The sequence below is a fragment of the Felis catus genome, chromosome E3, assembly GCF_018350175.1.
Source record: "Felis catus isolate Fca126 chromosome E3, F.catus_Fca126_mat1.0, whole genome shotgun sequence".
NCBI classification, from domain to species: domain Eukaryota; kingdom Metazoa; phylum Chordata; class Mammalia; order Carnivora; family Felidae; genus Felis; species Felis catus.
Window position 1 is genome coordinate 34,091,535 of NC_058383.1, and position 22,308 is coordinate 34,113,842.

Below are 22,308 nucleotides of genomic sequence, written 5' to 3' on the forward strand. Positions count from 1 at the left end.
TTAATTGTCTCTGGCCTTTTCCTGGATGTCATTGTTTACGAAGCACTTTCATTTTCTTTACCACGAGGTGTATTTGGTATCACCTGGGACGTCCTAGTTCCTGTCTGTGGTCCTGGCATTACTAACAACGTCCCTTTCACACTTCCTGCTTTCGTGACGATTTGTATGGTGTTCTGAGTCCGAGGCTGAAGGGCTTTTGAACTGCACATACGTGATTCAAATTCTTGCCCTTTCTTTGGCCAGTTTCCTCATTTGCAAAGTGGAAATAATATTAGCAATGTCATGACACTGTCACGAGTTTAGATGAGATAGTACAGCATGCCCAGCACGGTGCCTGGTATGCAGCAAGTGATTAATTGATGACGGCTGCCATCAAATTTGTGGTTACTGTCATCAGTAGACCCTGCGGAGGGCCGGCCCAGGCTCAGCTCCCACCTGCCTCAGCCCTGCTCTCCTCTTTGCGGCTTTTTCTGAATCCTTCATTCACTGCCCGACTTGGAAAAGATAGATGTGATGAAAACAGGAATCATATCTGTGATTTTTTTGAGGCACCTGCCATGTGCCAAGATTTTTCCCTGCCTTGTCTCTTCAAGACTTGTAACAGACCAATGAGTACGATGCAATTGTTACCACCCCCATCTTACAGATGAGCAAACTGAGGCCGAGGAGTAATAAAACCAGGACTCCTGCAGAGGTGATTGGACCCAGCAGCTCCTGCTCCTGACAGAGTATGTTCTACGTCTGCTAGACAGATGAAGAATCAGGAAACAGAGTTCCAACATGAGACTCAGTTCCCAGAACGTCTGCCTGTGGCCCCTGGGAATGCTGTGTCTCAGCCCTGACAGACGGCACTGTGCTGCCTGGTGCTGGGCTCGGCCAGCCCGTCCCCATGCTCCCGTCCCCTCACCCCCGAGTCCCTTCTCAGAGGGAAGTGTGTTCCAGATCCCACTTTGGAATTCCAGACCGTGTTGGCCAGAAGGATCCTGAGCAAAAGTGGCCCAGGGATTCTCAAACATCTGTTCACTCCCACATACGAGGTGGGTTTTATCTGCAGAAGTGACACGTTCCCAAGGTGATACCCAGATGGTGACAAAACCTCCAAATGGACAAAGTAACTATGAGAAGGATTACGACTCACAAATAGGATATTTCCATAATCAATATATCTACTTTTTCAGGCATTACACCTATTTGTCGAATATTTGCTGAGCTCTTTTTTTATACTCTAGGAACTTGGCTGGGGGCTGAGGATATAGTGATGACCTAATTTTTTTTCTTTACAGTCACAGATACAACGTACCAATGACTGATTTAAACATAACACCAATTTATTCTATTAAAATTATATGTGTATATACCCACTCGCAGTGAAGTATGTAAAACAGAGGAACAGAACACCCGCAAGTTTTGTCTGGGTTTATGCCATCCTATGGACCCAAATACCAGAGGTGGGGTAGGTAGGGCATGTAACGAGATGCCTTAGATCTGTGCCCAATGGGTGTCCGCCCCGAAAAAGAACAACCCAGCCTTTCCAGTTCGTCAGGTTCTCCTCCAGAGCAAATATGTTTATACATTCTGCCCCTCCCCCTTTTTCTTTTCTTTTCTTTTCTTTTCTTTTCTTTTCTTTTCTTTTCTTTTCTTTTCTTTTCTTTTCTTTTCTTTTCTTTCCTTCCTTCCTTCCTTCCTTCCTTCCTTCCTTCCTTCCTTCCTTCCCTCCCTCCCTCCCTCCCTCCCTCCCTCCTTTCTTTTCCTTTTTTCCCAAAACCCCACACAAATGGAAGGAGAGTAAACAGTGTTCTAACCTTGCTTTTTTGCGTTTAACAACCGATCTTGGAGATGGTTCCGTATCAGTACACAGAAAGCTTTCTTGTTCTTTTTACAGCTGCTTTTTGATAACTGTATGGATGTCAATGGTGAATTACTAACAGTAAATCAATGCAATGAAAAAGTTCCGCAGGGCTCTCTCGCAATGGCAAGAGCTTCCTGGGACAGAATACAACGGGGTGGGGGAGAAATAGATTACAGCGGAGCACATGTGTTATCACGCTTATGTAAAGTTGACTCTCCATGTAGACATGGGTGTCTATGAATCGGCAAGAATGTTTGTGAAGGTGTTACCATCAGTGCCTTCATCGGTTCAAGCTACTACAAGAAACACCCCACAGACTGGGTGGCTTACATACCACAGAAATTTGTGCCTCAGAGTTCTTGAAGCCGGAAGTCCAAGATCAAGGTCTGGAAGATTCAGTGTCTGGGGAGGACTCACTTCCTGGTTGATGGGTGCAGTGTCCTCTCTGCATCTTTATATGGCTGGAGGGGAAAGGGAGCTCAATGGGTCTCCTTAAAAAGGGCACTAATCCCATTCCGGAGGTGCCCCCCATGACCTGATCACCTCCCAGATGCCCACCTCCTAATACCATCACACTGGGGGTTGGGATTTCAGCATAAGGATTGGGGTGTGGAGGGACAAACCTTCAGTCTATAGCATTCTGCCTCTGGCTCTTCAAAATTCATGTCCTTCTCACATGCAAAATGCATTCATTCCATCCCCAAAGGCCCCAGACTTTTAACTCTTTCCGGGGATCAACTCTAAAGTCTAAAATCCAAAGCCTCACTTATATCTCATCGAAATCAGAAACAGGATTCATCATGGGGCAAATTGCTCTCTAGCCGTGGACCCGTGAAACCACAGACCGGCATGTGCTTCCAAAACACAGTGGTGGGACAGGCAGAGGATGGGACTTCCATTCCCAAGGGGGAGAAATGGGAAAGAAGACAGGGTAACGGGTCCCAAGTGACCCCAAACTGGAGGCTGGAAGAGGAGCATCCTCTTTGGGTCATAGTCTGTCCTCCAGACCCACAGGGACAGTGGTCCCACGCTCCAGACTCACAGAGTCCTTGTGCTGAGTCACAGGCTGAGGGTGGACGACAGACCACGAATGGCTGTGATCTTCAGAGCCTCAGGTCGGTGCCTGGCACCTTGGGAATGCCGTAGACATGGCCGCAGATAAAAGGGCACGTGTGTGAACATAAAGGGGCAAGAGGGGCTTTGTCAGAGGGACCTTGGAATCCACTCTGGTTTGTTTCACAGACTCGTCCGCACACTTCACGACCGTAGCCGATTTGCCTAATGAACGAGCCGTGGCTCGCCCCATCACCAGCCACCGCTCGCTAGTGCTGAGATGCCCACGCCAACCTTCTCGCTTTCCAGCCGACTGTGCTCAGTCACTGCCTTGTTCCTGGAGTGGAGTAAAGGCTTGGTGAACTTCGTCTATTCAAATGGTCCTATGAAGAGCTTCCCAAACACGCAGTGGCTGGGGGAGAAAAAAAAAAGAAAAATAGGTTCCGAGCCACGAAAGAGATGGGGTTCAGGATCTACTCCAGCCCTTCATCGTATCTTCCTGGTTTTGCCTTTTATTTTTCACGGAGGACCATGAGGGCTTGAGAGGGGGGAGGTCTTGCCCGCATCGGACCGGAAAGCCGGGACGGAGACCCCGGGCCCCGTCGCTGGTAGCTCTGGGATGTCTTTGGCACTGTGGACCCGCTGCAAGGAGGCCGTAAAAGATGGGGAGGCCGTCTGCGCCACAAGCCTTCTGTACCTTCACCTTTATTTGCTGTGTCGAGGATTCTGCGGGAACCCCATTTGCAGGCGATGTCCTCCCGTGAAAGATTCAGGGCAGTGCCGCATTCATCACCCAACTCCTAAGAGTGGTGCCTACAGCATGGAAATCCTTTTTTTTTTTTCCCTTGACAAATGATATATTTCATTTATTTCCCATGATCTTCTTGCATTATTTCAATATTATTAATACTCGGCAAATATATTAAAAAAGTAATAAACTGGCAATTATGATTGTGCTATGGACCCCAAACCGCAATTATTCATTATGTTTCAATTATTAACTTCACTTCAAATGTCTTTCAGCAAAGATTGCAAAAGGAAAAAAAAAAATCCCAACGAACCTCTGTACCCTGGTTCCTGGAAACCCTGCTTCACTCTGACTTGCCATTTCTCTGATTTATCTGCTATCTCAGGGCTAGAGGAATCAAAATAATAATAAAAAAATCTTCCTCTCTATTTAATAAGCAATAACCATCAACACCTTGTATCTATGGGTAGCTTTTTAACCCTTCTTAGGGCTTCAGTATCTATTATTATATTGTATTTAAAAAAAATGTTACTGAACAGTGCAGGTCCAAACTGGTCCCCAGTTTGCTGACTGGGGACACAGAGGCGGGGGAGGCTCAGGAATTCCACAGAGCAGACTCCTAGAGGCTGAGACGCCCCACTGCCCAGGACCCCCCTCGCCGCCCCCCCCCCCCCACCTTAGTGCTGGACCCAGTTCCGAGACTTTCTCAAAGCAGTCCTCTACCCACCATCTCCAAGATCTCCCACATCTGCCCTGGAGGGTAAGTGATGGCCATAAAGGGTATGAAAAATTCCATTTCTTAAAAGTAAGCAAATTGTATTAAATTTTAACGGCGGTCATTACGGGCAGGTCTGTCTCCGGCGCTCGGTGACTCCTTCAGTCCCCTCTAAAGAGTCCCATTTGCACAGATTAATTGCCTGCAATTTTGCCCGGCATGTCCTCATCCCAGGCATGGGGACTGTGACGCCTTGTCCCCGCCCGGGCAGAGCTTGATGATGTAGCACTTTGGCCTTTAAAATATGCACAATAAATATTTTAGATTTGCTGACGAATGACTGGGGCTCGCTACAAGGTTGCCAAATTTGCAGGGATGGAAGGAGGAGGAGGTTGAGCGAGTCTCAGAAGGAGAGCCAGGCCAGGCTTCACAAAGAGGTGCTGGGTGCCGGGTGTGAGGAGGGGCTTTGCGTCAGCTGTCACTCTAGCAGGGTCACACCTGCTTCCCAAAAACCTTGGCTGTGTCCTGCTCACGCGTGGGTAAGACTCACAGAGTAGGGACTTTGCACTTGGTTCAACAGCTCAATTTTCCATGAAGCACCCCGTGGGTTCTTTAGAGCTACGGACCAGATCATGCTGCTCGCCGCTTAAAACATTCTGCTGTTTCCCAGCACACTTAGAGTATGATCCTAACTCCTGACCATGAGCCTAGAAGGCCTTACATGATCCACTCCTGTGGCTCCTCGGACCACCTCACCTACTCATTGTCCCTCGCTCACAATACTCCGTCTACAGGGGCCTTTGCTCATCTTCTGTGAACACACGGAGCATGTTTCTGCCTCAGGACCTTTGCACTTGCTGTTCCCCCTTCCCAGAACACTGTGCCTCCACATCTTCCCGTGGTTGGCTTGTTTTGGTCATCTTGATCTCAACTCAGTTGTCAGGTGCGATATGCCAAGCACTTAATCTCGACCACTCTCCACCCTATTACCTCATCTTACCAGCTCTAATCACTCTTTCAACTTGTTTGCTTTGTTTGTTTACACGGGCTTTACTTATTGGCAGTCTGTCTCTTCTGCTCTGCTCTAAGCTCCATAAAGGTGGGGACTTATGTATGCTGTTCATCACTGTATCCTTATGTCTAGAAGGGAGCCTATCACATTGTGTGTGCTCGGAAGACATCTGTTGAATGAATGAGTGACCAATTCTCGAGCACTGATGATGTCTGCTGGGTGCTGGGCCCGTGGCACTGAACGAGACACGTATGGTTCCTTGTAAAATTCATCTTACATTCCAGTAAAGGTCTTTGGTCTTCGAACTTCTAGCAGCTCAGATAACCAGCTCTCAGGCAGATGTACCCAGAAGGGAGCGATCCGTGTCTAATTTTGGTGACCATCCTAGGCTCAGACTCTGAAATCCCAGGGGCTTCAGTATTGGAAGAGGTTTTAGAGATCATGGCATTCCAAACCGCCCCATTTACAAGCCCCGGAGAGAGGACATGACCTGGACAAGTTCAGGCAGCAGGCTGGAGGCAGAGAGGGAATTAAAATGTAGGACTCTGACTCTGGGAATTGTATTTGCTCCATTTCATTGTCCTAACTCTCAGGTCTGGGTTCTGAGAAATTCTGATTGGACCTAGTAGCTCACTGGTTCATAAGAAAAGATTTACACCGGCACATTCCGATACACCCGAGTCCAACAGCAAGTATTATCCCAAAGGATCTGTTCCTAAGGGCACCAGGTAAGCACCCCCACTGGCTTTTCCTTAAGCCATCTGTCTCTCTTTCCTGTCCTTCAACAGCTTGTCAGTGTTTGTCTTGTACTAGAACACGAAAAATCGCTAGGCCTGCTGTGAATCCAGCTTGGTCCTTCATATATAAATGAGGTGGGGTTCGTAATTCACAGCACAGATACCTGCCATGAGACGTGTTCCCCATGTCTAGCGTGCAGAATATCACACTGCCCTTTCCGTTACAAATCTCATGGAAAGTTTTTCCGAGTGTCCCACAGACGGATTCAGCTGCGTGTTACCGTGATCATCTCACTGGTTTTTCCACACTGACTACTTTGCCGGAAATCGCACATCTACCTTTCAGCAGGGGTTTGAATCTCAGCTGAAGTCCCTGAGATCAGGCAAGGTTTAACAAACGTATGCTTGAGAGGCCCTTCTGGCTCTGTTACCTCGGCCGTGCTAGAAGCCTGCGCCCACTGCTTCAGGAGAAACAGGTTGGATGCCCCTTGTAACGGCTCTCAGAGCGGCTCCAAGCTTGGCCATAAAACGCTGTACTTGATTTCCCGGCTGAAACACTTCCTTTCCCGGTGTCCTAAGGAGGGAGTTGCAATGGATAAGTTATGTGTTGTGGTTTCAGGCATTAATGAATATGAGAAACTAAATTATTGAATTTTGCAATGCAAATTGTATTTTGAACACAAATTCTTCATTTCTGAATGCTAAGGACTCATAAAGAATGTCAATGGTTTATGAATTAGGCCATTAGCATGCAATTCGTGATTCAAACAGCACACCAGCACCATGTAATAAGTAACTATATAAAGAGTAGTGTTGTCTCAATTTTCAAAATATTTTGCTTGATGCATTAGAGAGTTCTCAAAAGACTCCAGTGACCTGCCCTTCCTTCCTCTCTCCCTTCCTTCTTTGCTTTGCCTGCCTTCCTTCCTTCCTTCCTTCCTTCCTTCCTTCCTTCCTTCTTTCCTTCTCTTTCCTTCCTCTCTCTCTCCCTTCCTTCCTTCCTTCTCCTTCCTTCCTTCCTTCTCCTTCCTTCCTTCCTTCTCCTTCCTTCCTCTCTCCCTTCCTTCTTTGCTGCTCCTTCCTTCCTTCCTTCCTTCCTTCCTTCCTTCCTTCCTTCCTTCCTTCCTCTCCCTTCCTTCTTTGCTTTGCCTTCCTTCCTTCCTTCTTTCCTTCTCCTTCCTTCCTCTCTCCCTTCCTTCTTTGCTTCTCCTTCCTTCCTTCCTTCCTTCCTTCCTTCCTTCCTCTCTCTCTCCCTTCCTTCTTTGCTTCTCCTTCCTTCCTTCCTTCCTTCCTTCCTTCCTTCCTTCCTTCCTTCCTTCTTTCCTTCCTTCCTTCCTTCCTTCCTCTCTCTCCCCCTTCCTTCTTTGCTTTGCCTGCCTTCCTTCCTTCCTTCCTTCCTTCCTTCCTCTCTCTCTCCCTTCCTTCTTTGCTTCTCCTTCCTTCCTTCCTTCCTTCCTTCCTTCCTTCCTTCCTTCCTTCCTTCTTTCCTTCTCTTTCCTTCCTCTCTCTCTCCCTTCCTTCTTTGCTTCTCCTTCCTTCCTTCCTTCCTTCCTTCCTTCCTTCCTTCCTTCCTTCCTTCCTCTCTCCCTTCCTTCTTTGCTTTGCCTTCCTTCCTTCTCCTTCCTTCCTCACTCTCTTTCCTTCTTTGCTTCTCCTTCCTTCTTTCCTTCTCCTTCCTTCCTCCCTCCCTCCCTCCCTCCCTTCCTTGTTCCCTCCCTGTCCCTCATCTCCCTCTCTCCCTCTTCTCCTTCCACTGACCAACTCCGTTAGCTCTTTCTCCTGCCTGCCTCAATCTTTTCACAGATTACATTGTAGTAGCCACATGAGTCCTAAGAACTAATTTAGGTGGAACCCCCACTAGTTTTAGAGCTGGGAACTCGGAGACCCAGAGTGAAAAGGTCTTGTCCAAGGTCCTTGGAGGAAGAGCCAAGTGGAACCAGGTCTCTGACATTCAACACTCATACCTCAGTTCACGCCATCATGCTTGCGGGCAGCAGACTCATTGCAGACACTGTCTGGAGGGTGGGTGTTCAGGCAGGGGGAAGAGGTGAGGGCACTGGCTTCTAGGTGGGGTGGTGGAGGGGGAAGGCGTGAGGGCCCTGGAGAAGAAAGAACGATGCTGACATCATCCACTCTATGGACGGACACACGCCCATACGTTTGTCCACTGGGACAACCTGATCTCAAGGCAGCCGGGACCAGCAGGTGAAGTCAGGATGGAGTGAAATCTCAGTTCAGCTGCAGGAACGAGGTCTCTCGGAACCATCGGTCCAGGAATGAAGTACCCGGAACCCCGGCGAGCACTCCATCACTTAGAGAAGTTCAAGTTGAGTGCAGATACTAAAACACAATAAAATCCACAAGCCTGATGTTCCTCTAGCTCAGTGGTTGGTGGTCAGCCTTGGCTGCACCCCAGCATCACCTGGGACGCTTTTAAAGCTCTCCATGCCACCCTCCTACTGGAATAAATCAAGATCTCTGGGGTGGGTTCTACAGGTTCCCTCTACAATTGCAGTGTTCGCATAGGGTTCAGAATCTTTAGCGTAGCCCAGCAGTTCTGAAATTCCAGCGTGCGTGAGAACCACCGCGGAGGTTACTTATAAACGCAGGCTCCTGTGTTCTTTCTCCAAGAAATTCTGATTCCGCTCACCGGGAAGGGTGCCTTGGTCTACCCCTTCAGTTGCAGGTGATATTCAAGGGTCTTTGGAACCAACATCCCAGTCACCGTCTACCCATACACCTCCTCTGGTGACGGGGAGGAACAGATTTAGAGATGGGTTGACTTCCATGCCGTAGAGCTCTGACCAAGACTCATAGTCCCACATGGCTGTCGAGGATCCTGATCAGAATCATTTGGGCACACCAGCACTCAGCATTTAGCTCCAGGATCAAGGCTTGACCCTAGCCTTCGGTAGGAAGTTAGCAACAAGGGAGAAAAAGCCTTTGTCTTTGGCATGTAGCATTTTCTTTCCTTCCCAGATGGATTGAGTCTTGGGTTGTCCTCGCCTCTCACTGGGGCCAGCTGCCATCTCTTTCAGATAGCAAAGATGCTGGGGTGTTGTTGTTCCCCACCCCTCCCAGCCTGCAGGCTCTCCTTGGCCCTTCAGGGATCCCTGCCCAGGAAAGCCTCAAAGTCAGCGAGCTCTAAAGAACCAAGTTAGAAAATACCTCCCAGCTTGCCCACAGCAGTCATTTTCTCTGAAGATGGTGAACAAAAGCACTATTCAAATGACCAGAGGCAAAATAAACCACAGAACCCGCCCCCCGCTCCCCCCAAGACTGTCCTGCATGAGTGACCACGACGGAGGGCCTTCAGGGGCTCTCCCGCACCTCGCGCCCCCTTCTCTGCTCTGTGAGTGATGGCCACGAGGCAAAACAGCTCACCTTGTGCGATAAAATATTTAGAAGTTAACTTAGCACCCTCATGCTTTAGAAAGAAGAAGGTTCATGCATTTTAAAATTATTTTGTAAATCACGTTGAAGGCTGACAATGCAGATTTACCTCTTTGGCCGGGATTTAAATACCAGGTTACCCCCTCATTATGTTAACGGTGGGAAGAGCCTCAGAATCCTTCCCTCTGATCTGGCAGAAGCCTCTTGTGCTCTCTTGATGGCTGCATCGCCCGCCCCCCTGCTCTGGCTTCTGAGAGGAGCTCCCCTGTGGTGTGAGAGGTTCCGGGAGGCAGTGACTGGCTGTGTCTGGGGGAGCAGGTGAAATGGGGCAGCAGGGTATCCTTGCCTATTAACTAGAACAGCATGGGGGCATCTGCAAAGGAGAAGAGAGAGCGGGTTGAAGTGCAATGCATCTTCCTCCTTTAAAAAACTTATGGACTAATTCAAAAGAGAAAGCATGCGTGTGTGTGTGCGTGTGTGTGCGTGCGCACGCGTGCATACGTTTTGGGTAAACAAATCCACATCAGAAACCGGAAACAAAAGACCTGCCTGAGCAGATATCATACATAGATGGGGTGTGTGAATAATGGCTTGCTAAAAATAGTTCACAGACACCCCTCCCCACCCCATCAGGGTGATGTGGTGCCTTTGGTGCCAAATCCTTTTATCGGCTGTTTACAGCTGTGTGACTTTAGGCAAATTACTTAACCTTTCTGGGCATAGTTTCCTTTTCTGTAAAGTGGGGCAAAAACCGTACGTCCCTTAACGGTCTCATGTGAAGATCAAAAGACAATACGAGAGAGGGGTGAGCTAAAGAGCTCAATGTGAATGGACTAAAAACACACAAAATCCAATGATTTTTAATTTTTTCATCTTGACTGCAACCCAGACATTTTGTCTGGGCCCTACCTACATTATCTCATTTTGTGCTCACGACGAACCCATGGAGAAGTGTCCACGTCATGCCCATTTACAGAGAAGGGGACTGAGGCCCAGATAAGTATTGGGCCCCAACTCACACAGGCAGGAATCAGCAGCGTTTGCGTTTGGGTCTTCCTCCCATCAAAGCTGGGGGATTGCTTTTTTCCCTTGTTGCGAATCTCAGCAAGCACAGACTAGCCAACCCTCATTAATTCATTTGGCAAATGGCCTTGACTCTATGCCTGGCTGTGGGGACACAGACAGAGCAAAGACGTTTGCTTCTCCGGAGGACCGTCTGGCTTCATGGGCTCGGAAGCCGCGAGGGTCTGTGAGGTGAACAGTAAGCGATGAAAACTTACTAAGCACTTTGGTGCACCCGCTAAGAGTTAAACAGCACTGGCCAGGAGGGGAGGCTGTTCTCCATTCTTTTTTGGATTGTGCGTTTAAATTGTGCCAGGTGAGCCAGCTCTGCCCCGGGGCCTTTGCACTTGCTGGAATGCTCTCTCCCACCAGAGGGGCTCCCCAGTTCTTTTTCATTTTTTAGACCTCAGCCTCTACTGTCAGCTCCTCAGAGAGGCCACGCTAACCAAAGCAGTGCTCAGGCCCTTGCCACTCTCTGTCGTGCCACCCTCTCTCCTGCACAATCTGTAACCATCATGTTTAATGATTTATCTCCTGCTCATTGACTCTTTTTCCTCCAGGAGAAGGGAAACTGCTCTGTCTTTTCCCAGCTGTATCCAGAGCCCTGGAGACGTCATCTGGCACCAGGCAGGTGCTCAGTGAATGTTGTTGAATGGATGAACGAAGGAATCAGCGACACTCTCTCCTCCTCCTGAGCCCTGTTCCCTCCTCCGCAGAGTGAGGCCGGCTGTACCTGCATCAAGGGTTGATCTGGGACAGCTGTGCCCCAGGGTCATGCACACCAAGGTCCCTAGCACAGTGAGAGCTCAGGAAACACTGCCACCTTCTCCTCTTCCTGCCTCGGGGCTGGCATTGCCCTAGGAAAGGGAGACAACAGACATTCGTGGTTCTGCTCTGCTGGGGCAGCCAGAAGACCGGGACGCACATACCCATGTGGAAAGGTTGGCGGTTGGCGAGGGGGATTCTGAGCACTTCATTCCAGCAGGGGGTGAACAGTACTGGCTGCAGCTTCTGGGCTGGGACCACTCTGATCTCTCCTGCTGGTGTTCGCCTGCTTCCTCTCTTTGAGCAGGCTTCTTCCCCAGACCTTCCTTGCGTGCACAGAGAGTCCCAGCCTCTTGCTTTCCTGTCTTCCACCTCCTCAACTTGCCTCTTCTCCGAACTGTGCCCATGGAAAGAGAGATCATGGTGAGCTCATTTGAAACGACCAAATAAATTCTCATCGCGGTCGGGACCCAAAATGGATATTGGATCTTTCGGGACCAGCAGAATGTCTTATTTTCATCAAGTACAACACAGTAAGCACTTACTGGCCACCCCCCACCCCCACCCCCACCCCCACCCCTTGCCCCGCGTCAATTTGTTAGGTGGCAAGATCAGCGGTCACCAAGGCAAAGAAAGCACCATTAACGGACAAGACGATGCCATGAAACAAAATCTCTCAAGTAACAGATTACTGTTTGTCATTAAGACACTTAATACACCAGGGGTTGCTCCCAAAGCTCCCATAATCAATTTCTGCTAATTTGCCAATTCTCTGGCTCTATGAGGGTGCTGGTAATTTCATATTTTACACACCCACAGAGGTTACGGTAATTGATTCAGTTCTGGAAAGTGTTGTAATGACTTTGAATGAACTTGAAAGGTTTTGCATTTGTTTTCAGGGGCTGTTAAAGGGAGTGATTCCAACTTTGCCACATGGGCACTATTTGTAAAGGTTGGACGTGAAAACGACGGATTAGCTTTTCCGGGAGACAGCTATCTTTTTGTCATAACCTCCCTGCTCATGAGGCAGGCTGGGCTCAGCACTGAAACACTCAACTTCCTTTTTATCTGTATCTCAATGGTGGCGGAAATCATCTCTGAACATCTGAAGGGAAAAAAGGCAATTATTGAAGAATCCTCCTAGAATGACTTGGCTTTCTGAGTTCTAATTTTTTTTCCTTAAACAAGCACCCAAAAAAGTAAGGTAGGCAAAGACGAGAAGTTGTAGAATTTTTCTTCTTGACTTTGGCACTTCTGAAATGCAATACATACACAATCAACTTTGTTTTGCTCCTGAGCTCATGTCTGGTGGCAAACCCCGGGGCAGACATGATCATGAAGGCAAACGTGGGAAGGAAAGTATTAACCCCTTGCAGCGGGCCAGTGGCACAACCACTGTAATATAATCATCAGAAAGGGTTTCCTGCATGCCTGGCCTGGTGCTGAGCACTCTGTACGATGAGAACATTTCATCTGAATGTATCTCTTTAAGTTGACCAGCCCTTCTCACAGATGACAAAACTCGAGGCTCAGCAAGGTTCCAAAACTTCCTCAATTTTCCCCTCTCTCTGGTTGCAACACCCGGGCCTTTAACTTCTCTCCCACCCCGCCATGCGACCACTGCCTTGCTGGTCCATGTTTACTAACCAGCTTTCTGGAAACGAAGCCAAAAACGGAACCAAACTCTGGTTTGTAGAGCTTGTCAGCTACCCGCCATATAAGCACTCTCACCGTGGCTGATTGCAAGCTGTGGACGTGATGTCGTGACATAGGGAGGGGAAGTGCGTGGTCAGCCCTCACGCTGGGGTGATGCAATCCACCTGTCCTTCTCCCTGATCCATGCATGCTCCGTTTTCTGGTTTGTTCCCAACCCTCCAGCTCAGACTGCTTTTGATGGTGGTCTCACTTCGCTCTCAGTCTGGCTGCTGGGTACTAGCAACTTTGGCCCCGGCTCTGATTTCACCACCATTCATTCATTCATTCATTCATTCATTGATTCAAGTTCACTTCCAGGGCAAACACCCTGCTCAGCCCCAGTCTGGCACCCCCGCTGGGGTTTCCTTCCCGCAGAAGCCTGAAGCTGCACAAAACGCATTTTTCAGAAGCAAAATAAGGTCTCAGGTTGAAGGTGATCACTTGTGAATGTGTCTGGGGGTGGGCATGGGAAAGAATTGGGTGTTCGGTTGGTAGGGAAGTGGACTATGAACCCACCCAAACAAGCCCGCGTCAGGACCAATGTGGATGTGTTGAGAAAGCTCCTTGGGACCTTAAAGAAACATTCTGGAAGGGCTGCCCGGCTTCCAGGGTGGGGAAGGAGCCTCTCTCTGGACTCAACGGGGCAGGCAGTGGGGGGTGGGGGCTCTGGGAAAACTTCAGAGTTGCTCTGTGGGGGGCATGAGGCTTTCTGCTGCACAATTAAGGCCACATTGGAAACATTCTAATCTTTGTCTTCAGGGACCTCTGGGACCGCTCTCGGAAGAGGTGGTGGCTTGAGTTTAATCAGGAGGAAATGAGCCAATGAGAAAGCGTGAGACCGGAATCTCAGGGGAGCCTCTGGAGTTTGCTGGGAGATGGATGGCGGCCAGGGCTGGGGTGTGGGTGCCTCAGGGCGCCAGAGGAGGAGGAGGGACAGCGTCAAGGAGGAAACAGCTGTGGCTGCCTGGCGGGTAATGGCCCATCTCCTGGACCCATTCCTGGACACAAGGCAACTGATGCAGGTGGGTGGAGAGCAAGATGCCCAAAGGTTCCTGAACGCCCTGCGTTAGGCTGCGTGCTTTATTTTATCCTCATGAGAACCTTTTAACAACACTGAGACAGAGCTGGGGTGGTCCTGGGTCAATGACAGGACTTTCTGCTCCCCCTCACTGCCCTGACCCACGCACCGTCCCATTCTTTCCTTCCTGTGTGTGTCCTCCTTATTGGAGCTCCTGGCTTTGGAAGCAACAACCCGGCTAAAGGCTTTACACCGTTGTTGCATTAAATACTCACAACACTGCACGGAGGCAGGTGTTACCCACTGCCCTTTTTCCAAATGAGAATATTCCTCCTGGGAGGGGTAAAGCTGCTGGCCCAAGGTGGTTCTCAACAGCTCTGACATCTGGCCTCCTGCCCTCCTGGGGCATTTGGGACCAGCACATGTCAAGATTTGAGGCAGGAAACAGCATCCGTGCAACAGCACAGAATGCGCTTCGGCCGACAGCCTCGGAGGCTCCTCTTTTTTCTCCCGGGGTTTTCACGGCTGACCCCAGAGAAGGTGACTTCGCCTGACATCTCAACACCTTTGCCCTTCGGCAAAAATGTATCAGGAAAAGTAACCAGATAATTCTTCCATCCTGAACCCAAGGGTAAATGATTTAATTCCAGTTAGAAATAAAGTTTCAGCTTCGAGTTTGTATCTAGCAGTGAGGTCTTAGGAGAAATGGATTTCTGTCCCCTACAGGAGGGGTTATGTGGATGGGGAAAGGCTCTGCTGTGCCCTCCTTCCTCACCTCCTGCCCCTTAGGGTTAAAATCTACCATTCAAGGGGCACCTGGGTGGTTCAGTCAGTTAAGTGTCCGACTCTTTTTGAAAAGTTTTTAAAAATGTTTATTTTTGAGAGAGAGAGAGAGAGCGCGCGCGCGCGCGCGCGCGCATGAGCGGGGGAGGGGCAGAGAGAGAGGGAGACACAGAATCTGAAGCAGGCTCCAGGCTCCGAACTGTCAGCACAGAGCCTGAAAGATCATGACCTGAGCGAAAGTCGGACACCTAATCAACCGAGCCACCCAGGCGCCCCAAGGGTCCGACTCTTGGTTTCAGCTCAGGTCATGATCTCACAGTTGGTGAGTTTGAGCCCCACATCGGCCTCTGCGCTGACAGTGTGGAGCCTGCTTGGGATTCTCTCTCTCTGACCCTCCCCCCGCCTCTGCTCTCTCTCCCTCTCTCAAAAATAAATAAACTTAAAAAGAAATCCACCATTCGAGGTAAGTGCTTGTCTTACCTACCTTTTAGCAGCTCTGGGCATGGAGTCAATGACTGTGTCCCACTGGGCCTTGATGTGTTCACCTGTGAAGTGGGTCTGAAGGAGAAGAGAGAGAGAGAGACTCATTCCTCCTTTTCTGGGGGTAGCAGGAGCCTTGAAGGAGAAAATCAGGTGTGATCAGGCACAGAGTGACCTGGCAGGTGGGAGCTATCATCCGGGGAAGGTGTGGCGGCCGTGATCTGGGAGCTGGGGTCAGAGGGTCTGGGCCTTCAAAGCTGAGCTCTATCATTGGGCAAACCTGGTGAAGTATCTCAGCGTTTCTGAGCATGTCTCCTTGTCTCTAAAGTGGGGTATGAACGATGCTCGGCTAATGGGGTAGATGTGAGGGCGATGTGGGATAATGGGGGAGAGTGCTCAACACGGCACCTGATGCCCTGTGGACACTTAAGAAACGTTAGCTGTTGTTCTGACGGAGGTCTTGTGGTGTTGGAGCCCGGGGCGGGGGCTCACCCTCACTGGAGGGGCCTAGGGGGAGTCTGCAGTTCACGTGCTTTGAATCTGGTACCAGGGCAAACGAGGCATGTCAAGGGGGGGGTCCCTCACAAGGACAGGACGGAAAGGACACCATGTATTGAACATTCTAGGTGCCCTTGTAGAAATCTCATCTCCCTTCATCCTTGAACAAACCCAGCAAGGTAGCATCAGATGAAAACCCCGGGGGTTCATGACGACGGATGGGCTCAAGCCGCAGAGTGCAGAGGGCACCCGGGTCTTGGGGAGCTTCTTGAAATGCACTGTTCTGTCCTGTACGCCCCGTGGGGGCCACCGGAGAAGCAGTCTGGGGACAGAGGGCTCCTGCAAGGAAGGAACCAGAGAGGACCAGTGGCTTCTAGAAGTGCTGGTGCTCAGTGCCCCCCACCCCAGGGGACCGGAGGCAGCCCCCGGGCCCCAGCGGAGTTTCTGATGACCACGCCACCCCCTGCTTGGTTTATTCCACAGCTCCACACGCCCCAGCCCTGCAAGGCGCCCCAGCCCTGCAAGGCGCCGGCGGCCTTCGCTAATGTTCCCAAACAGCCCATTCCCGGAGACCCAGACAACAGCCCAATTATCTGCGGCCAATCGCGGGCCCGCACCCTGCTTGGGGAGCACATCTAGAGGCGATTTCTCTTTTTCAGGAGAGTCCACCAGGGACCTGAGAGCCGCTGTGATGGTAATTAGGAAAGTCTGGACGTGGAAACCTGTCTCCTCTGCTCCCGCGGAGGGAAGCCGGTGGGGCGGGGGCGGGAGCGTCAAGGCCCTGCAGCTGCTGGCACTGGGCGGCTGGGAGTCAGAGTCAGGCGTCAGGTCAGGAGGGAGGGGGAGAACAGGGGTGTGTGTGTACGGAGACTTCTGGACCACAAAGTTATTTTTCACGCATCTTCCGAACTGGTTTGAGACCTGCCTCCCTCCCCTCCTCCCGTCTCTCTCTCTCTTCTTCGTTCGCACTGTTCACCAGCCACTGGTGATCAGTGGTAATTGAGACACGAATATGGCCCCTTCTCGTTCACCACACCCAGGAGCCGTTTCTGCTTCCTCTCTCCCCTCCCTTTGGCCCACGTCCTACCGGGCTGAAGTTTTGTTGGCTTCCCTCCTGCATGCAGCCCTGATTACATGATTTCCCCTCATTTCTGCCTTGGTACAGTCATGCCCCCTTCTTTAAAAAAAAATTTTTTTTAATGTTTATGTATTTTTGAGAGAGAGAGAGAGAGAGAGAGAGAGAGAGAGGGAGACACAGAATCCGAAGCAGGCTCCGGGCTCCGAGCCGTCAGCAAAGAGCCTGACGCAGGACTCGAACTCAGGAACTGTGCGATCATGCCTTGAGCCAAAGTCCGATGCTTAACTAACTGAGCCACTCAGGTGCCCCTACCTTCTTTGTTTCTCAAAGTTTACTTACTAGGGGTGCCTGGGTGGCTCAGTCGGTTGAGCGTCCGACTTCAGCTCAAGTCATGGCCTTGCAGTTCATGGGTTCAAGCCCCGTGCCGGGCTCTCTGCTAACAAACAGCTCAGAGCCTGGAGCCTGCTTCAGATTCTGTATCTCTCTGCCTCTCCCCCTCCCCTGCTCATGCTCTGCCTCTCTCAGTCTCTCAAAAATAAATAAATGTTAAAAAAAAATTTTTTTTTAAAAAGTTTATTTACGAGACTGTTTTATTTTGAGAGAGAGAGAGAAAGCACGAGCAGGGGAGGAGCAGAGAGAGAGGGAAAGAGAGAGAATCTCTCGAAGCAGGCCCAGCACAGTCAGCACAGAGCTGGACGTGGGACTCGAACCCATGAACGTGAGATCACGACCTGAGCCCAAGTCAGACTCTTAACCAAATGAGCCACCCAGGTGCCCCAGGGCTGTTCACTTTCTGTTTCCCCTGTCTGGGCTCCTCTCCCTTGGGTCATTTGCATGTCTGGCTCCCTCAGGTCTGAATATCACCCCTTTGAAGTTCCCGCATGCCCCCCTCCCCTGTAAACTGTCTCCCATGTCCACTTGGATTTTTTTCATAGCATCTATCACCGTTTTGCTCAGTTACTATTTGCTGTTTTGTGTGCTGCATATCGCCCCTAGACATGTGAGTTCCGTGGGGTTGGGAACTTTTCCCGTTGCATTTCCCCATCACCAAGTAAAGGTGTTGAAAAACAGCTATGGGTTGTGTGAGTGCCAGATGTGGCATTCGAGTGATTTTTTTATATCATGTCTTCTTTCTATTTCCCCTAAATCCTATGAGTTAGGGACTATTCATGCCCTTTTTACCACTGAGCAGACCGAGAGGCTGAATGTGCAAACAGACAACGGCCAGACCGTATACAACAACTGTTGTCTGACCTGTAACCTCTAGCTACCAGTCTGAACCACGGGTCTGCATCACCTGGTCCCAAATGGTCAGGATTTGGCCAGTAACTACCAGCTTCCCTGATTTTTGCTCCTACTTCCAACCCAGGACCAATCAGAGAAAGCCAAATATATGCCCCTAATCAACCACATAGGACACCCCACTTCTGGGTAACCTGCCTCCTGCTTCCTCACGCCAACAGCATCCAGTCGGGCACACCCAGAACCGCTCCTCTTTTCCACTGTGAAGCTTCCCTGCTTCTCCGCCTGCCTTTGAGTATCTGCCAAACCCAAGTGATGGGGGCTGACTCGAGCACACTCTGAGTGAACAGCTTTCGCTTGTTTGTGTCTGGGTGGCCTTTGTTATTTCCATAACCCTGAGGCAGCTTGGAAGGGCTGGTGACTTCTCAAGGTCATGCAGGTAAGGGGGTCTCAGGTGTTGGACTCCATAGTCCTTTCTTCCCCCGTGCCCACCTTTCCACCTTTCTCTGCCCAAACCAATGGTGTGGGCGCAGAGGTGGGAGCGTGGGGAAGGGGGACAGGCAGAAAGGTGGCATCTTGGAGGGCAGTGTGGAGAAGGACTGGTGGAGCAGAGGGTCCCAGGACAGTGGCAGGCAGGCCGGCACAGGAAGCTCAGTCGTGGAATTTCAGCCTCGTTGTCGTATTCCTTATCCATTTAACAAAACGAATGTTAAACGCAGAGAGTCAATCATTTGTCCTGAGGTTGTTATTTGTCTGAAGATAAGTATGACTATGGAGAGATTCGTGGGAAAGGAGCAATTAGTAGCTCCATCCATCTCAATGAAAGATAATAATAATATTAATTAATAGCCATACCAGGGTGCAGCGGAAATTCTGAAAGTCTATGAGCGAGAGATCTTCGAGGGCCACGTCTTTTCCTAAGTGCCTCTCTGACAGGTGCCCATTTGTTAACGGGAACAAGCAGAGAGCGTCTGCCCGATCTGTCACCAGTTGCTGGCTCCCGATTCCTCATCCGGTCATGCTGGGCGTGGACAAGTTTTAGGGACAGGATGTGGAAGGAGCCCCCAGGAAGTAGGTGGGCAAAGACTGAGAAGGACCATGGGGGTCCTGGAGGAAGTCATGACCCCCAGAAGCAATGGGGTCACCCCACTGAATTTAGGAATGGATGCGGATCTCTGAAAGGAGCATCTTGTAAGGTTAACATTAATCCTCCCTGTCTTCTGATTATAGCGACCCGTTGTCCTTTGGGGAATTACCCATGCCTGGCTCCTAGTCTCTGTGGCTCGGTTAGGACTGGGTCAGTCCCCTGCTTTGCTCCCCCAGGAATGAAACATGGTCCAAGGTGGTGTGAGGTGATATCTCATTGTGGGTTTTATTTGCATTTCCCAGATGATTAGTGATGCTGAGCATCTTTTCATGCACCTGTTGGCCATCTGTACATCTTCTTTGGAAAATATCTATTTGCGTCCTTTGCTCATTTTCTAATCGGTTTATTTATTTCTTTTTTCTTTTTTAAATTTGCATCCAAGTTAGTTAGCATATAGTGCAATAATGATTTCAGGAGTAGATTCCCTAATGCCCTTACCCATTTAGCCCATCCCCTCTCCCACCACCCCTCCAGCAACCCTCTGTTTGTTCTCCATGTTTAAGAGTCTCTTAGTTTTGTCCCCTTCCCTGTTTTTATATTATTTTTGCTTCCCTTCTCTTATGTTCATCTGTTTTGTTTCTTAAAGTCCTCATATGAGTGAAGTCATGATATTTATCTTTCTCTAATTTCACTTAGCATAATACCCTCTAGTTGTATCCACATAGTTGCAAAGGGCAACATTTCATTCTTTTTGATTGCCGAGTAATACTCCATTGTATATATATACCACATCTTCTTTATCCATTCATCCATCGATGGGCATTTGGGCTCTTTCCATACTTTGGCTGGTGTTGATAGTGCTGCTAAAAACGTTGGGGTGCATGTTTCCCTTGGATAAATACCTAATAGTGCAACTGCTGGTCATAGGGTAGTTCTATTTTTAATTTTTTGAGGAACCTCCATACTGTTTTCCAGAATGGCTGCCCCAGTTTGCATTCCCACCAGCAATGAAAAAGAGATCCTCTTTCTCCGCATCCTTGCCAACATCTGTTGTTGCCTGAGTTGTTAATGTTAGCCATTCTGACAGGTGTCAGGTGGTATCTCATTGTGGTTTTGATTTGTGTTTCCCTGATGATGAGTGATGTGGAGCTATTTTTTATGCATCAGTTGGCCATCTGGATGTCTTCTTTGGAAAGGTGTCTATTCATGCCTTTTGCCCATTTCTTCACTGGATTATTTGTTTCTTGGTGTTGAGTTTGATAAGTTCTTTATATATTTTGGATACTAACCTTTATCTGATACATCGTTTGCAAATATCTTCTCCCATTCCATCGGTTGCCTTTTAGTTTTGCTGATTGTTTCCTTCACTGTGTAGAAGCTTTTATTTTTGATGAGGTCCCAGTAGTTTATTTTTGCTTTTGTTTCCCTTGCCTCCAGAGACGTGTTGAGTAAGAAGTTGCGGCCAAGATCAAAGAGGTTTTTGCCTGCTTTCTCCCCGAGGATTTTGATGGCTTCCTGTCTTAATTTAGGCCTTTCATCCTTTTGAGTTTATTTTTGTGTATGGTGTAAGAAAGTGGTCCAGGTTCATTCTTCTGCATGTCGCTGTCCAGTTTTCCCAGCACCACTTGCTGAAGAGATGGTCTTTATTCCATTGGATATTCTTTCCTGCTTTGTCAAAGATTAGTTGGCCATACGTTTGTGGGACCATTTCTGGGCTCTCTGTTCTGTTCCATTAATTTGAGTGTCTGTTTTTGTGCCAATACCATACTGTCTTGATGATTACAACATTGTAATTTTTTGTCTTTTCTCGTCTCAGAGAGTCCCCCTTAAAATTTCTTACAGGGCTGGTTTAGTGGTCATGAACTCCTTTAAGTTTTGTTTGTCTGGGAAACTTTTAATCTCTCTTTCTATTTTGAATGACACCCTTTCTGGATAAAAAATTCTTGGCTGCATATTTTTCTGATTCAGCACATTGAATATATCCTGTCACTCCTTTTTGGCCTGCCAAGTTTCTGTGGATAGGTCTGCTGCAAACCTGTTCTGTCTTCCCTTGGAGGTTAAGGACTTTTTTCCCCTTGCTGCTTTCATGGTTCCTTCCTTCCTGAGTATTTTGTGAATTTGACTATGATATGTCTTGTTGATGGTCGGGTTTCTTTTAATCTAATGGGAGTCCTCTGTGCTTCCTGGATTTTGATGTCTGTGTTTTTCTACAGGTTACGAAAGTTTCCCCCTGTGATTTGCTCACATAACCCTTCTACCCCTTTCTCTTCCTTCCTCTTCTGGGACTCCTATGATTTTAATGTTGTTCCTTTTTAATGAGTCACTGATTTCTCTAATCCTTAAATCATGCTCTTTTGCTTTAGTCTCCCTCTTTTTTTCTGCTTCATTATTCTCCATAAGTTTGTCCTCTGTATAGCTGATTCTCTGCCTCATCCATCCTTGCCACCATGGCATTCATTCGAGATTGCAGCTCAGTTACAACATTTTTTATTTCATCCTGACTAGCTTTTACTTCTTTTATCTCTGCAGAAAGGATTCAAATCTATTTTTGACTCCAGCTAGTATTCTTATTATCATGATTCTAAATTCTGGTTCAGACATCTTGCTTGTATCTTTGTTGGTTAAGTCCCTGGCTGTCGTTTCCTCCTGCTCTTTCTTTTGGGGTGAATTCCTTAGTTTTGTCATTTTGAAGGGAGAAAAGGAATTAATGAGGTAAAAAAAATAAAATTAAAAAAATTAAAATAAAAAACAAATTAAAATTAAAAAATTAAAAACAACACAGACACACACACACACACACACACACACACACACACACACACACACCAAATAAGTGATGCTAGATCCTAGGTGTGTTTTGGTCTGGGTGTTGAAGGGGGCTTGATAGATGAGAGAAAAAAAGGGGAAAGAAAAAATGAAAGGAAATCAATTGAAAATTTGAAAAAATGAATACACTGAAATAGAATAAAATGAAATGATGGAAGCAAAATAGAATTTGAAAAAATATACAAAAGAAAAACAGAAAAAAATTAAAGAAAAATATTTTTAATAAAATTTGAAAATAAGAATAAATTTTTTCCCTTTCTGTATTCA

At 48.5% G+C, this 22,308-nt stretch overlaps 1 long non-coding RNA gene across 2 annotated transcripts; it reads right to left on the reverse strand.

Moving 5' to 3' along the window:
• Nucleotides 1–7,867: 7,867 nt before the first annotated feature.
• LOC123382614 lies at nt 7,868–16,490 on the reverse strand. Of its 2 annotated transcripts, XR_006591239.1 has the most exons (3): nt 15,315–16,489; nt 11,303–11,731; nt 7,868–9,880 (listed from the first exon to the last, which is right to left on the reverse strand). It is a non-coding gene; the product is annotated as an uncharacterized LOC123382614 (long non-coding RNA). The 2 variants fall into 2 exon arrangements; XR_006591238.1 differs by lacking the exon at nt 7,868–9,880 and having other exon boundaries at nt 10,352–11,731; nt 15,315–16,490.
• Nucleotides 16,491–22,308: the final 5,818 nt, after the last annotated feature.